A 15,844-nucleotide genomic window follows, 5' to 3' on the forward strand; every position below is an offset into this window, starting at 1 on the left:
GCAGGAACTGGGACTCTCGTTTTTCCAGGGCAGGCATCTATCAAGCAGGCTGTGTTTTGTAATACAACATAAATATATGAAGAACAAAATAAGAATGGCTAAGTCACTTGTACTCCAAGACAGTATTTGAATTTAGACCTCTGGAGGCAGCAGAGTCACCTGACCTTCAATGTGTATTTTAAGCGAAAAGGGTTCTCCAAACTTAATACATTTGATAATACTGCTGCTGTAATTCATGCCATTACTGCTGCTGTAATTAATGCCACAACAAACCTGATTCATATTGACCATCTTGTCACAAAAACCATGCAATTCTTGCTGCAGTGACCAAATAAAGATGAAAGATGAGAAACAAAAAGGCAATAGTTATGTATGACTCTCAGCTGCCATCCCCCTGCTCATAACTTCTTGCTAACTCATTCCAGTAAGTTTGCTGGAAGTACACACACATGACTTATTTTTCTCACTGCTCCTATTTCAATTCCAGCCCACTTACTTTTGTTTTTCATAGAGTTCACAGAAAAAACTCAAATAATCCCAATGGCTCCAAAGAACTCCCCAGAGTGACACAGAGGAGCTTTGACACATTCCCAGTAGTGATGGAGAAAATGTCAGTGCCTCTATAGCGTAACTTTCTAAATATGCATCACTCCAAATAATATCAGGTTAGGAGGTGTTGATACGCTACCAGCCAGACAAGTTTTGTCCTGTCCTGCTCCACTATGCCCAACCTTCTTCAGAGAGGTCCCTGCCCAAAGCTACGTGGTCCCTTCCATCTGCACAGCAGGTTGTGCTCTTTAACCCCAGGGCACAGCTGGAGCAGAACTGCACATGCGTGATGAGAGGATTGCTGAGGATTCAGGGTGGAGGAAGATGAGGAATTTGCGGTGTAGTCTCCATCACAGGTTAAAGCCTTAGAGAGATCAGCTGGGAACAGCTGTTCTGAGGAGGTGGTGAGGCTCCCATTCCATGAACATCCCATGAACAGTCCCTAAGATTTCACTAACAAGCAGCTAAAGAATTTTGTGGCATCGTGACAGGTTCTGGTATTAAGAATTAATTAATTCATTAAGAATTTGCTTGGTATTGCCCACCACTATTGCCCAATATTTAAAAAAAAATACTTTAGAGATGAGGCCAACATAAAATCCAGATATTTGCAGCTTTAATCTTTAGAGGAATTCACATGCGAGCGCTGTAGGGGGGCCTATCTTCAATCATTATTTTCTCACCACCCAAATGGCACGGTGGGATCCTTAATGATTTCAAAAACCCTTACTATGACGACAGTGTCATCTCACGCCGCTTTCTGAACACTCAGAAGTTTATAGTGTTGATTAACTGATAAAGATTTAATCTGTTTATTATTAATGAGTTTTGCTTTAGGAAATTTCCTACGGGGGAGCTCTCTTTTTAAATTAAAGACAAATGCATTACAACAATGTTAATTTAAAACCTGAGATGCCACCTCAGCAGAGCTGACACATGCAAACATTAAGGCTACATTCAAAGAAGAAACTCAAAAAAGAAACTCATTCTGCAGCTTTCGGTGGCCACAGTGTGCAGTGCTCTTTTGTCGTGGTCCTTCTACCTTCTCTGGACACTGATACCCAAAAGTAGGTAGGCATGATGTGAGTGTGCTCTTGAAGCTGCATTTTGCCATCCAGCTGAAAAAAACAGTGAGCATTGCTACTACTTCTAAAAATACAAGGAAGTAAAATCTGCGCAAACTCCCTGTCACCCCTCCTAACTGAAGTGCCAGAAAATTAATACAAACTTGCCAAATCTTGCCAGTCAAAAAAGCTAGGGAAAAAATGGTTTACACTGAGCGGAAACTGCTTCAGGGGAAGACAGTACTATTCCTTAGCATCTACATCTGTAACATCACCATGACTTTGTCTGTGGGCCTGGACATGACTAGGCCAGCCTTCATTCTGCTTGGTGTCGCATCAGGCAGTGAGGCGGACCTTGTTTCGGAAACCCTGCAGCGCTGCAGAAGTTGCCGAGTTGCTGCGAGTGAACTGGTCTGCCCGTCTGGCAACAGGCGATGCTGCGCCGAGACCCAAGTCTCAGCTGCGGAAGCAACGCACCACACGAGGAACTTGAATGAGAACAAGGTAGCTGCTTACACAGAATTTGATATCCCAGTACTGACATCCCAGCAAGAAAAAACCTGGGCAAGTGATACAACCCCAAATCTCCAATTAAACCATAAAGTGTCTGAAGTGGATGCAGTTGTATCAGGCTTTCCTGCCATATGCCATTACACTCCACTTTTATCCTGAAATTGGCATTTGATAAAGGCATTAACAAAGCAGCTCTACTTTATAAGCTGGCTTTGGGTAAAAATGTTCATGGTGCCTAAGGGGACATTTTTTTAGCCTCAGCTAAGGCTAAAAAGAGATGAATGAGGGACTACGTGATAATGCTATTCAGACATCTGAAAGGCTATGAAATGTCCACAAGGGACGGGACAAGTAATAGGCTTAAACCACAGCACGGGAGATTTATATTAGACATTAGGAAAAACTTACTATTGATGTGGATAGTCAAGCACAGTAACAGTTTGCCTGGGGAGGCTGGGGCACCTCTGTCACAGCAGGATTTTGGGACCAGGTTAGACAAATATCTGTCAGTTTGCGTAAATCCTGTCTTGGATAGACTAGATATCCAAGTTCCTTCTTGATAACTCTATGACTAAGAAGCTTAAATGCCACTTTCAAAGTGACTTGAGTACTAACAACTCTAGAACAGCAAGGAGGATATTTATAAATCACTGAGGTATTTTCAGGACGTTTATTCATCATGGCAAGAGTCCAAGCCCCACTTTCTAAAATGACTTAGGAATGGAAGCCTCACCAAATGTTTCTCTTCAAGAACTGCACTCAGCCTCTTAAATCTTTTAGGCTGAATTTCAGCCCACTGGTTCTAGCCATCATAGAGGTATGGCCCTATTCTAAACCAGTTGTCTCAGACTCCTCTTCAGCCAACAGCATGACAGGCATGGCCAAAATACAATTCATACTTAGAGCTGCTGGAACGGTTTCAATCTCTACCAGTGAGAAGTTACTTAATTTTACCCTTTGCATTGCAGGGTTTCCTGCTTATTCTTGGTTTTACATTTATTCAGTGATCTTCCTGTGTTCTTAGGATAGAAAGAAATAGATGTTTCTTGTCATTTTCAGCCCTACAAATTCCATTTGTACTTTGATATTGAAGTTGTTTGTTTGTTTGCTTGCTTGCTTTTAGAAATCTGCACAAAGAATAAATTTCTGGACAGAAGCAACTTTTCCAGAGAGTTGTGCACCTCTTGCAAAGTGCTAAGGAGCCCTTGGAGCAAGGATGCTTGAGAAGAGAGTCAGTCTCTTTTATTGAGGTGGAACCTACAGGGCTAGTGGGAGTAAAGAAGAGAAAAAAGTTTGCCAGTCAAGTGAACAGATAAAACTCTTAGCCAAGACAGCAAAAAGATCTGTTAAATGAAAGGCTGTCATTTTTACAGTCACTTTGCAGAGGAGAACAAAATTTAATACAAGCCTTTAAAATTAAAGCCTCTGAAACAAAAGTGCTTGCAATTTCTTGCTTGAGAATACCCACGCTACCTTATGTTGAAATTTCGGGGGGGAAATAGGTCTCATAAAACACCCTCTTGCTTCACGAATGAATATAACTATCCGAACTATGCGGTGTTTGAAAAATATTCCTACAAATACATGATAGACTGAAATAGAAAATAAAAGTAAGGGCTTGGTTGGTGGTTTTATAGGAAATGTTCAGCTCTATAAAAACCTCTGTTGTAAAAGCATCAAAGCCAGAAGCATCTAGAAAACATTAGGAGTAGATCGAAATAACAATCAGCCTAAACGTTTCATTACATAACATAAATCACATACAGATTTAAGACTGTTTTCAATGCAGAAATATGATATGTAACATTTTTCTGATATATACAAGTTCAGGTGCCAGCAGAGTTGAAGCACATTTTTGTCACCACACTTCTGCTGACTCCTGTCGCCTTCTGCAGTCCTGCCAATGCATTTCCACTGGCTGGGAAGCAAAGTCTTTTGCTGAGTAAAACACCATGCTCTGAATTAACTATATCCATACAGAAAGTTTTGCACATAAACCCCACCTGCTTAGCCTCTATGTAATGAGCTTCTGACATGATTGTATGTAGGTGTTTTACTCCCTTTGTTTTGTAACTGTTAGGAGGGACCAGTGGTAGTTTATGTATAACACAAGCCTTATACACCTGTCTACAGAAATAAGATAAAATAAATTATCAGGTTGAAGATCCTGTTATACAGCATTTCCTTTATCTTCTTGCTCAGTAACTGTAAAAACATTAATATTTTAAAACAGGGATGACCATTTTAGAATGTATCTTACTGACACAGAAATGAACAAATCTAGTTTCATCAGCACACTGATTTGAATTCCCAGGTTATTAGTATATCCATTTGAATATCTAACTCATTCCTGTCAGTGCAGTATAAATCCACAGCAGACTAAAAGTTATAAGTATTCGATAGCTATTACTAAGCAGCCTAAAAACAAATAAATTGTTCATTTCTATCCAGTTCCTAATGGAAAGTGTCTATAACAACGAAAGGGATATTAATCATTTGAAATTTATAGTTTCTGTTACTTATTGTAGGATCTGTTTGAACAGTAAATCTCATCTTTTACCAGCAGATGGAGACAGGAAAAATCAGAGTTACATTGAGGCAGATACACACCAGAACCATTTCCAGCTGTCAAGTCCTCTCTCTGGAACCTTTAGAGCAATAAACCCTACAAAGACTAAACCACTAAGCTGGGATATGGCTGCAACAAGTCAAACTAATTGTGCAAATAGATCATGAAAATAAAGAAAATAAAGTTAATTAAAATGGCAAATTAATATGCCACTTGAGATGAAAGACTAAAACTAAACAACACACACAAAATTGGGGGATTTTATGAAAGCAGTAGGTGAGAAGAAGTCCTCTGATTGTCTTGATGAGGGAGATCAAGAGACCCAGTAAAAAAAAGAGACACCTATTCAATACTGACCAGAAGTCCCTTTCTCCTTTATCTCTTGGACCAGTCTGAAGCACATCTCTGTCCACAAACAATAAGGGATGAACGCTGACAGACATATAAATCTAAAAGATCCCACCTACAAGGACGATCCTACTGAGCCATTTCAGGTGAGACCATCATCTGGTGTGAATCGCTACATCTATTAAATTAAGCTCTGGCAATTAGAGATAATGGTTTGTGAAACCCAACTTGCCAAACCACAAAGGGAAGGTTTGTCACTTTTCTTTCCTTGAAGTGCAGTAAAATGTGCCTGGAAATTATTTCACAATAGACAAGGTACCTTCAAAGGCCCTATTGAAGTGAACAGTATAATAAACTGGCCAGTGGTCTCTGACATAAATATTTAAAGCTCCCTCCGTATTGGAGAAGGGCAGAAATGTCTCTTTTTCATCTTTCTTCAGAAGTGTGAATGGTTAGGCAGACCTATCATAATCAGTGTTAGTGCACAAGAAGAGCTTTGAAATGAAATGTGGAGCATGTCTATGGACTCTTGTGAAAGAAAATAAGCGTGGATACGTAAGGCCACAGGCAATTTTGAAAAGCCAGCTCAAGATCAAATGCACTCAGAGCCCTGAAGGAATGACAAAGAAGACTCCAGCGAGAAGTACAGCACAGGCAGAGCCCTGGTTGCAGTTTACTCCTCATAGTCAAGAGTTACTCCTTAACTGAGGTCTGAAAACTGTCTTCCCTCAGTGCACTAACACCTGAACATTTTTTTTCCTTAGGTGTTTAAACATTTACACAACCATTCTGAACAAAAATGGGTCACAAGACAGGCCACGTTTTACTATTTGTAAAGTCCGTTGCTGCACGCAAACCAAACACCATGAGCCGTATCTGTGTGCGCAAGCCGGACAGCCCAGGAGCAGCAGATCTGCAGAGCAAAGCAGCTGATACCAAGAAGCTGATGCCACACCGTAGGTATTTCAGGCTAGCTCTAACCTGGCCCCCTGCACTGGACACCCACTTCTGGTTGCAACCCCGTAGGTGCATGCCTAGAACAAACACAAATGCCAGTTTTCCTTTACTGAAAGGAATCCAGTTCCTGCACCGAAAAAAACACAGCAGTGTGAAAAAATGACAGTGAGTATGGTCAGGAGCTTTGTTTCAAAGGCAAGTTCCTTTTCCAAACTAAAATGTCAGTGTGGGGTTGTTCAGCCTGGAGAAGAGAAGGGTCGGGGAAGACCTTATAGCAACTCTTCAGTACTTAAAGGGGACTTACAAGAAAGCTGAAGAGGGACTTTTTACAAGGGCATGTAGTCATAGAACAAGGGTTAATGGCTTTAAACTGAAATAAGGAAGATTTAGATTATATATAAGGAAGAAATTCTTCGCCATGAGGGTGGTGAGGCACTGGAACAGGCTGCCCAGAGAAGCTGTGGATGCCCCATCCCTGGGAGTGTTCCAGGCCAGGCTGGATGGGGCTTTGAGCAACCTGGTCTGGTGGAAGGTGTCCCTGCCCATGGCAGGGGGGTTGGAACTGGATGATTTTTAAGGTCCCTTCCAACCCGAACCTTTCTATGATTCTTCGATTCTATGATACTCAGTGAAAAGTATGTGACAATTCCAACTAAAGCAAAGCTATAATTAGACACAGAGGAAGAGCACAAGTAACACCTGTGAGGAGATGGCAACTTGCACTTCAAAGTGAACAATTTTGGTCAGTTTCCAACACCAAAAAAAAAAATCTAGATTCATTTTAGAAAAACATCTAGAAAAATAATTTCTGATCTTACGCCATTTTTAATAGTTTGTTCAGAAGTCTATGTTTTAAAAGAGAAGCACTCTAATTTTTTTAATATAACCAGATTGTATTATTTCTTATTGCCTGAAGGATGCTGTCTCTTTTCTAGTGTGTTAGTTTTCTATTAGAAATAATTAAGTTTTGACTTTGAAGTCTATTTTTTGAAAATACTCACTACAGTTCTGAAAATATCCAGCATACTTCACTTGCCCACTTCAAACTCACTGTTTGGTAAGCGGCTGAGAGCTAATAACCCCAGATAGGACACTGACAGAAGAGTGTAACATAGCCAGATTTCACTGAAGTTTTTGTTTGAGCTCACTTTTGTGATCAAAGTTTTACCGCATTTATTCCTTCTCGATGACTCATTAGAGGATTCATCTAGGTATGAGGAACTTCTACCAGAATTTTCTGTAATTGTCTGAATTCTAAGCTTAAAAAACTGCCAAGACTTCAGGTCTACCATGAAACAGGAAGAAAATGTGTGAAAATTCATCCCATTAAAGTAACTTGTTATTCTTTTACTGAAAGTAAAACTGAACATAAAGGTAAGTAGGGTAGCTATAAAATAAGATTTCTCCTAACTAAGAGACGCTGAACAAAAGTTCAAAGAAGCCCTTCTGAGGTGGTAACCTTTCTGTCTAAAGATTTTTTTACTTGTTCAAAAAATTGTAAATACACCATCAGGATAAGACAAAAAACAGAAGGATAACAACTCAGTGAAGCAGAAGTGACCACTACGTGTACAAATACTGAAATGAAATTCCCTTTAAACACTTTTCCACATCTTTCTACACTTCAGACATTTTATCTGATAATGATATCTGCAGAGCTGCAAGTGGTTTCCCCAAGGCTTTCCCAGAGAAGACTGCAGCAACAAGCTGAAGACTTGGCAGGGGAACTGCCTGTGCAGTCTCACAGGTGATTGGGAAGGGTCAGCTCCTCCTGGAGAGTATTTCAGAGGGACCTCAGCTCCCCACTCTGACAGCTCAGCACACCGCGCATTAATTTCCATGAAACTTTGTTTCTAAAAGTTACTAGCAATGACTACACCTACAAAACTTAGTTTTACTTTCATCTCAAAACAGACAGTTCTTTGTATCTATATAGCACTTCCATGAGCACGAAAAGATTCACTTTTCCCAAATAAGGTTACCAGGATAAAACAACTAATTATCTTTAAATATTTTTGACTGTAGGGGATTTTAAAATGAATGAATGTGAATCCTAGAGTGGACCTCTTTCTTATGTTTTGGAGCATCTTCTAAATTATAATATCTGGGATTTTTATCAGTTCAGCAAAAAGAAATGGGAAAGCTACTAACTAAATATTAACTCTTAACATTCTTGTCATGTTCCAAAACCAAACAATTACACAATTATATTTTAAAGCATGCTATACTTTACGGGTACTCACATACTAGGGGAATGCAATGTAGATCTATAATGCCACCTTTTTTCAGACTGATGAAATGCAACTACTGTACACCAAAAGTAACCTAACACTAAAGTGAAGCTTAAATAATGAGAATTCATTACCTCAAAGTGCTGCTTGTGAACTTAAATGTATATTTTTAATTATATTCCAAATACTCATAAGCCTCTGATGCAAGGGTATTCATAGAGGGAGGTTTTTTTAATTAAAAATGTGATATACAGGTGTCAAGAGTTACATAGTGCAACCAGGTGCCAGGAATATACCACACCAGAGACTAACACAGCTCAGTGAGAAAACTTCTACAAAAATAATAAATTGCTTCAAAATCCTAGTTAACTGGTAAAATACGTCAAAAAGTTAGGGGAACAGGATGGATCAGGGTTATAACGCTTTTGTGTCTAGATCTCTGGGTCCAACTCCAGCATGGCTTTTGTCCCTTAAAGTTGCTTCCACCTGCAGCATCCTGCAAGGACCAGCCCCGGGGTCGGAGGGAGATGAAGTGTGTGACCTGATCTCTCCCATCGATGTTCCTGCAACAGCTGCTCACTTGCTTATACAAAATGAGTTCATGGTCTCAACGCGGTTCCCAGAGGACAGCTGTCTCCATCACCAAAACCACTGCTACAAGGGACCATTAGGTGCCATTAATTGGTAACCTCATTAGCAACATCAGTAAAGACACTGGGGACCAGATTTTAAGCCGCACTGGTGCTTTGCAGGCAGCTTACGGTAGGAACAGATGAGAAAACATTAGCGGCTTGGCATCACCCGTACAAAACCTTGGTGCTGATATAACCCATGTGGAGGTTCAGCAACCTCGCTCGCAAGGCAAATGCACAACAACTGTCCCCAGCTCCAGTACCAAAGGGGACAGGGGTCTCCAAGGCACCCCATTCTCCACACGTGGCCTGGTTCTCTGACCACATTACCAACATACTTCCCATGCTAGAAGAAAGCTGTTTGCTGCAGGGAGTAATGAGCTGCTTCCGAGACTAAATATTCCTGGAGTATAAACTAGCATATACATATAAACCCGAGGGAATGGCAGGAAGATGTGCCAGGGGAGGTTTAGGTTGGACATTAGGAAAAGGTTCTTCCCCCAGAGGGTGGTGGAGCACTGGAACAGGCTCCCCAGGGAGGTGTCACGGCCCCAAGCCTGACAGTGTTCAGGAAGAGACTGGACAAGGCCCTCAGACACATGGTGTGAACTGTGGGGTTGTCCTGTGCAGGGACAGGAGTTGGACTCGATGATGCTTGTGGGTCCCTTACAACTCAGGACATTCTATGACTCTATGATGAACAGCCTCTATTTGAGGTCCCTCAGACTTCAGCAAGGACAAATGGGCAGGGATTACGAAGGAGCCAGCTGTAATTGCACCAGGTAGTGTTACCTGACCGGGGACAGAGGCCACTAGGGATGCAGCAATCAGATTTGTACAAAACTGAATTCATGGGTCTGTGCTTCTGCCTGCAGGCAGTGTTGGCAGCAGTGGTGTTACAGCCCTGATGATCTATGAACATAAGCAAAGTAAGAACCATAGGGAGAAAGAGTGTCTGTCCTCAGACGAAGCAATACGCTACCTAGAAAAATCAGGCAAAACATTGGACACACAATCTCTCCACCAGGTCTGAAACAGAAGCAGCAAATGTTATGTCAGATATTGGCAATAAATTTTCAGTGTAGCCAGCAAATGCCATGAACCAAATATCTAACCATGTTCTTCAGGAAAATTAATTATGAGGGGTGCAAAAATTATCCTTCAAAAAATACATTGAAAAACACAAGTTTTTTGATCCTATCTCAGACCTGAGGGATGGGTTGTACACTTAAAAGTATCATCAAACTAAATCGGTTGGTAAATAAAGAATTTTGCTTTTTTTGGTAATAGTTTTGTTAATATTTTGTGTGTGTGCACATAACAGGTTTTACAAAACAAAATGACCTCAGCAGACTTGTGTGAGGCTGTTTAACAACTTATTTTTTGGCTTTTTATTTAATTAAATTACATTTCTCTAATTCTGGGTTTGTTTTTTTCTTGTTGTTTGATTTTGGTTTTTCTTTTTTCAGTCCTACAGGAGCACTTTTCTGTCCTGGGTAACCTAGGCAAGAACAAGTGCCAGATGCAAAAACCTGTGTCTCTGTGAGGAAGCACTGCTGCAGATAGATCATTTACACCTTTTTTTTTTTTCCTCTTTTCTTCTTCCTCCCTTCCCCAACTGTAAAGAAAGTCAACAGCATGAAGAGGCCAATCCTTGCCAGCAGAACCAAGTTTTGAAAAACACTGCTCAACCATATGTTCAGTCCTGACCAGCGTGATAGTTGGGAGGCTGACATCTGCAGATGGAGAGTTCATGTAACCATTCAGCACAAACATGCTGCTACTGTACACTAAAGTCAATATTAGCCAGACTTTGCTTAGGAGAAATTTTCAACACTGTTCTACAGTTTCGCCCTGCCAATTAATTTTTGCTGCAGTGATGTAAACAAAATATACACCTAAAAACAATCTAAGAGAAAACTGGTGGTGGCAATTGAAAAATGAAGCCTTTACCAACCCTTTCAGTTATCTCCTTTAGAAGGAAAATACTTCCGTATCAAATAATAAAATGAAGCTGTTGGTGTAATAGAAAACACTTGCTAACGTTACACATGATGAACCTTCATGAAAGCGCACCAAGCTCTATTTGGCCAGTGGGGTTATGCACTATACAACCATCTAAAACAGTCTTCTGAAGTTCTCTGAGGACCCACTAGACTCAATTTTTCTCTAAATAAACTCTATCAATCTTTCAATAAGCACTCTAAGAATATATGTGTTTTTTACCTTACCTAATGCCCTTCTGAAAGTAGTGAGAATACTCAAATGTTTATGGGAGTGATATTGGCTTTTCTTACAGAAACAGTAAGATAAAATGCATTTTTCCCTGCTACTTTTTATTTTTTCTTCCCCTTGTTCCTCTCTCAGTCTACCTGCAGCTCCTCATGCAGTCCAAACACTTTTTCCAGGGCTTAAACAGATTTATGGTTAGCAATTTCCACAGGGACTGTTTGCATGTTCTCTCAGGCATGCTCAGGCACCACCGCCCAGCACTGGGAATCAAAATCTGTGTCTGTTCTACCACTGGCAACGAAATTCAGTGGGTTTGTGTTGGTTGTGTCCTTTGTTCAGACCTTTACTCCATAGCAATCCTCTTCTTCAAAACCCTACACTTAAAATATTTCCCTGTACTTAAAGCCTATACTTAAAAGATATATTAATTTTCTTTTAAATGTTTTGCAGTTTTATCTAACATGCACATGAAACACTGATTATAAAACAGGAGAGTGAAAGAAAGAATTTTCCTTTTTTATGTTGCTTTGAAGCTGAAATGGATATAGATGTCTGGATTGTAAATTCGTAGTAGAAAGAGGTTAGATCTTCAGTTACACAAATTTTACTCAGAACATTCCCTGCACCAACTCTGAAGCATGCCCTAAATAGCTAACAGTTCATAACAACGGTAGTTACAAATAACAACACTGACTTTGCAAATGCTGTTTTATCAGGCGAATTTGGCTTCTTAATTTTTATAAACATCAGCTTCTTAATTTTTTTAGTGAAGAGGTACACCCCAATTCTGATCACTAATGATGCTGTGCACCATACCTTTTCTTTTTTTTAACAGAATTAAAGAAACAGTCAAATGATGGAAAACATTCTTTCCTCACCATTACTGCAAAAATAGGTGTTTTGAATAAGTAGGTAACCAGATTTAGCCAACATCTAATACATGATAGAAGATAGGAAATCAGAGTATTTGCAAGTTAAAGGCTCCTTATTAGTCCGATGTTTGCAAGTCTCTGCCTTAATCTAGGCATGCCCATGAATTTACCACCACACAGTACTGCTTTGCATGCTAATATTAGTATACATAAAGCATACTTGATGAAAGAAAGGGAAAGATGCAGATGAAATAGTCTGCTCTGTATAATTAAAGTTCATGATTATTCTTTCATATCTGCAAAAGTTAATATGCCAACTATACGAATCTTCGTAAATGTTAGTACAATTCTGTGCTCAAAACATGAACCAAGCACTATATTAACTTTTTTTTTTCTTTGAGTGTGTATCCTTACTTGTACTTTCTCTCTTTACATAAAAAGGATAAAGTTTTAAATTTCTCAGCTGTTTACCAGAACAGGAAGAAAAGTTGAAACATAGCATTAGAATCTAATTGTTTATTAAATACAATATAAAGGCTATATTATTCATCAGGCTCACCAGAATTTGGTGATGTGTCTCCTAATATCTTTGTTTAAACTAGTGCATTCAAACTGTAGCAAAAACATAATTCACCAATATTAAGCGACCCACCCATTTTCTCACTCCTCTGTGTATACTGGCTATATTAAGATAATGGGACATAGTACTCAGATGTCCTCAGTAATAATAATGTCTGTAACGCTTCTCTTCCTCTCGTTACATACACATGCACTGTACAGTTTGACTGATGGATACAGCCATCCATCCCAGAGCCAGCTGTAATTCACCGTTCAGCTTGCAATGTGCTATGAGGTCTCTTGAGATGAATGGCACCATACAAAACCAAGGACGCAAGAAAAATCAAACGGTCACTCAGGCCGTCCACTGACAGTATAGCAACTGTCTTCTGTTGCTCATGATGTACTTTCTTCTGTCTTGTCTTAAATGACTCTTCTGGGGCAGCTTTCATCACTGCCTCTGAGAGACTATTTTACAACTAGTAGAGGCAAGAGCAGCATCTTTGGCCGAGCCCATGCCAACCGCCTGCTACCCAAGCTTTGCAGGCTGCTGTGCTGCTGTTCCTCAGTTACGCTCACCTGGAAGACACGCATGATACTAACACTCGCTAGGACTCATCTGGGGAACAGAGTCTCTCTGCCACACTAGATCGTATTTGCTGAGAAAGAGTTAGCAAGGGCCGCTCAGTGGCAGTGAGGGCTGGGTGATCACCTCCCTCAGGCTTTGCCAGATCACCGCCTTGTTTCCAGCACAGCTCTCAGTTCCTGCTCGCTTCCTGCCTAAAACTGCTTCCTTGCAAGGCCTCCAGAGAATTCTTTCTTCATGAATAATAACATAATTTAAAATACCATCGAAGACTCACATTTATTTTAATAAACTATGGCTCAAGCTCCCAAATTGTCCTGTTCTCTCAAAAATGATGCTCTGCCTGCAAAGGACTAGAGACACATCGCCATCAGTTTTAGTTCCTCAGCAAAGCTGATACAGAGATCATAGTTTCACATACATGTCAGAGATGGCTAAGGGTATAAAGCTTCAAATCTACGTTACAAGGAGAGCCAACATGTATTTTCATCCCACTGACAACATGAATGACAGCATTTTAATTCTGCTGAACAAGGCATTAAAAAGGACTGAATTTGAAAATGCGATATTTTGTTTCTTTATGCATCAATTCAACATTAAACTGCATCTTCTGAGATGCTGCTGTGCCCGCAGGAAGCCGCAATTTGCTTTTCTCAAACCTTCACTTCTTCCTCACATCAGGCTTGATTCTTCCTGGACTACGTTTCCCAAGGCACACTGCAGGAGGAGATCACATGTATCGTGAAACATTTAGTAAAATCAAGGATGCCAGTGTAGTAGGAATTCTTGTATCACATCTCTCTCTTTGCAAATACATTGCGCCCACTCATTTCCTTGCACTTCATAGCAACCGCTAACTCCAAATAACCTAAAAGGCTTTGCAGCATTTGCCCCAACAGATACAGTCAGCTACAGGGACTGAATATGCACTCTATCTACATCATTTGAGCCCTGTCCGCTCTAAGAGAGCTATGCTATTACTTTATTGATGAATCATACCTGCTACTCAAGCCACATATAAGGCTGGTTCTCCTTCACCAGGAAAACTCTAAATTCAAAATCCTGCATCAACAAGTGCCAAATCAGCATAGATCACCAAGAAGATATTAAAAAGATCACGCAGACAAGCCCTGTTCTGTTCTGTGCAAATAGCCTATTACAGTACTATATTTTGAGTGCTACAGTCTTCAGAAGGAAATGACACAGTAATTTCCTATCAAATCAAATAATTTCTAGCATAACTTTTCATTGGGGATATTCTGCATGTATCCTGGAATTTGGCTTCTGGGAAGACACCAGGCACAGCTGCATGTCTGGTAAATATGTGTGTTTGTTTTTACATATGGGTGTGTGTGAAATTAAATTCAATTTGATTCAACAATACATTACTGGCATGACAAGCTGGCTAAACATTGCCTAAGAAAAATGAACAAACCACTGAGGTAGCTGTCACCAGCTGGAACAATGCATTTAGGATGGGGCTTCATTCTGTGTCTGGGGTTTTATCCCATCTATCTATTCACCACTGCAGCCCACTTCCCATTCTGCTCAGTTATTTTTAACTGCAACCTGCCATCTGAGGGTACTTCACAACACAATGCCATCATTGTACTCTCCTTCTCCAGGGGTCAGGAATACTTTTTCTTCAGGCTTTTTGACAAACACGTTTTATGATTTCTGATAATACCAAAAAAAAAAAAAATCCTCCTGAAATTCCTTCAGATTTGGGATGTTAAATCTAAAAGCATTGCTCCATTTCATTTTCTCCTATTAGATCTTCTCCTCAGCTGCTCCTTTTTATTTTGCCATTTTTGGTTTTCCTTCTTGTTTCCACTTACACTGAATGGAGAAGGAATGTCTATAAGCTACGTCTGTTTCAGCTCTGCAAATTCACTGAAATAAAGAAATCTATTAAGATGACAGCATCCAGTCCAGCATCCTATTGTTTGCATTGATCCTTCCCAGACCTCAGTTATATTGGGTATCGTGAGTTACAAAGACAGAATCATAAAATCATAAAATGACAGAATGGTTCGGGTTGGAAGGGACCTTAAAGATCATCTAGTTCCAACTCCCCTGCCATGGGCAGGGACACCTTCCACTAGACCAGGTTGCTCAAAGCCCCATCCAACCTGGCCTTGAACGCTTCCAGAGCATCCACAGCTTCTCTGGGCAACCTGTTCCAGTATTTCACCACTCTTATAACAAAAAATTTCTTCCCTATGTCCAGTCTAAATCTACTCTCAGTTTAAAATCACTGCCCCTTATCCTGTCACTACATGCCTTGATAAAAAGTCTCTCTCCATCTTTCTTATACGCCTCCTTTATATAATATATTGAAAGTCCACAACAAGGTCTTCTCAGAGCCTCCTCTTCTCCAGACTGAACAACCCCAGCTCTCAGCCTGTCCTCACAGGAGAGGCGTTCCAGCCCTCTGATCATTTTTGTGGCCTCCTCGGACCCTTTCCAACAGGTCCATGTCTTTCCTGTGCTGAGGGCTCCAGAGCTGGATGCAGAACTCCAGGTGGGGTCTCACCAGAGCAGAGCAGAAGGGCAGAATCACCTCCCTCGGCCTGCTGGTCATGCTGCTTTTGATGGTGGTGATGATCGTAATAGTTTAGAAAGAACCATTATGATCAACTCAACCAATGCTATGTATACGCAAGCTATATAAACTCTCTGAATTATTTCTTGTGAGTTATTGATGCTGTAGGTATTGTAGCAACTTATTTT

At 40.3% G+C, this 15,844-nt stretch overlaps 1 protein-coding gene across 6 annotated transcripts in view; it reads right to left on the reverse strand.

Moving 5' to 3' along the window:
• The window catches only part of NOL4 (nucleolar protein 4), a 191,835-nt gene that overhangs the window by 158,200 nt on the left and 17,791 nt on the right, over positions 1 to 15,844 (reverse strand). The gene's annotated exons all lie outside the window — the stretch shown is intronic.

Source organism: Caloenas nicobarica, chromosome 2 (genome assembly GCF_036013445.1).
Source record: "Caloenas nicobarica isolate bCalNic1 chromosome 2, bCalNic1.hap1, whole genome shotgun sequence".
In the NCBI taxonomy this organism is placed as follows: domain Eukaryota; kingdom Metazoa; phylum Chordata; class Aves; order Columbiformes; family Columbidae; genus Caloenas; species Caloenas nicobarica.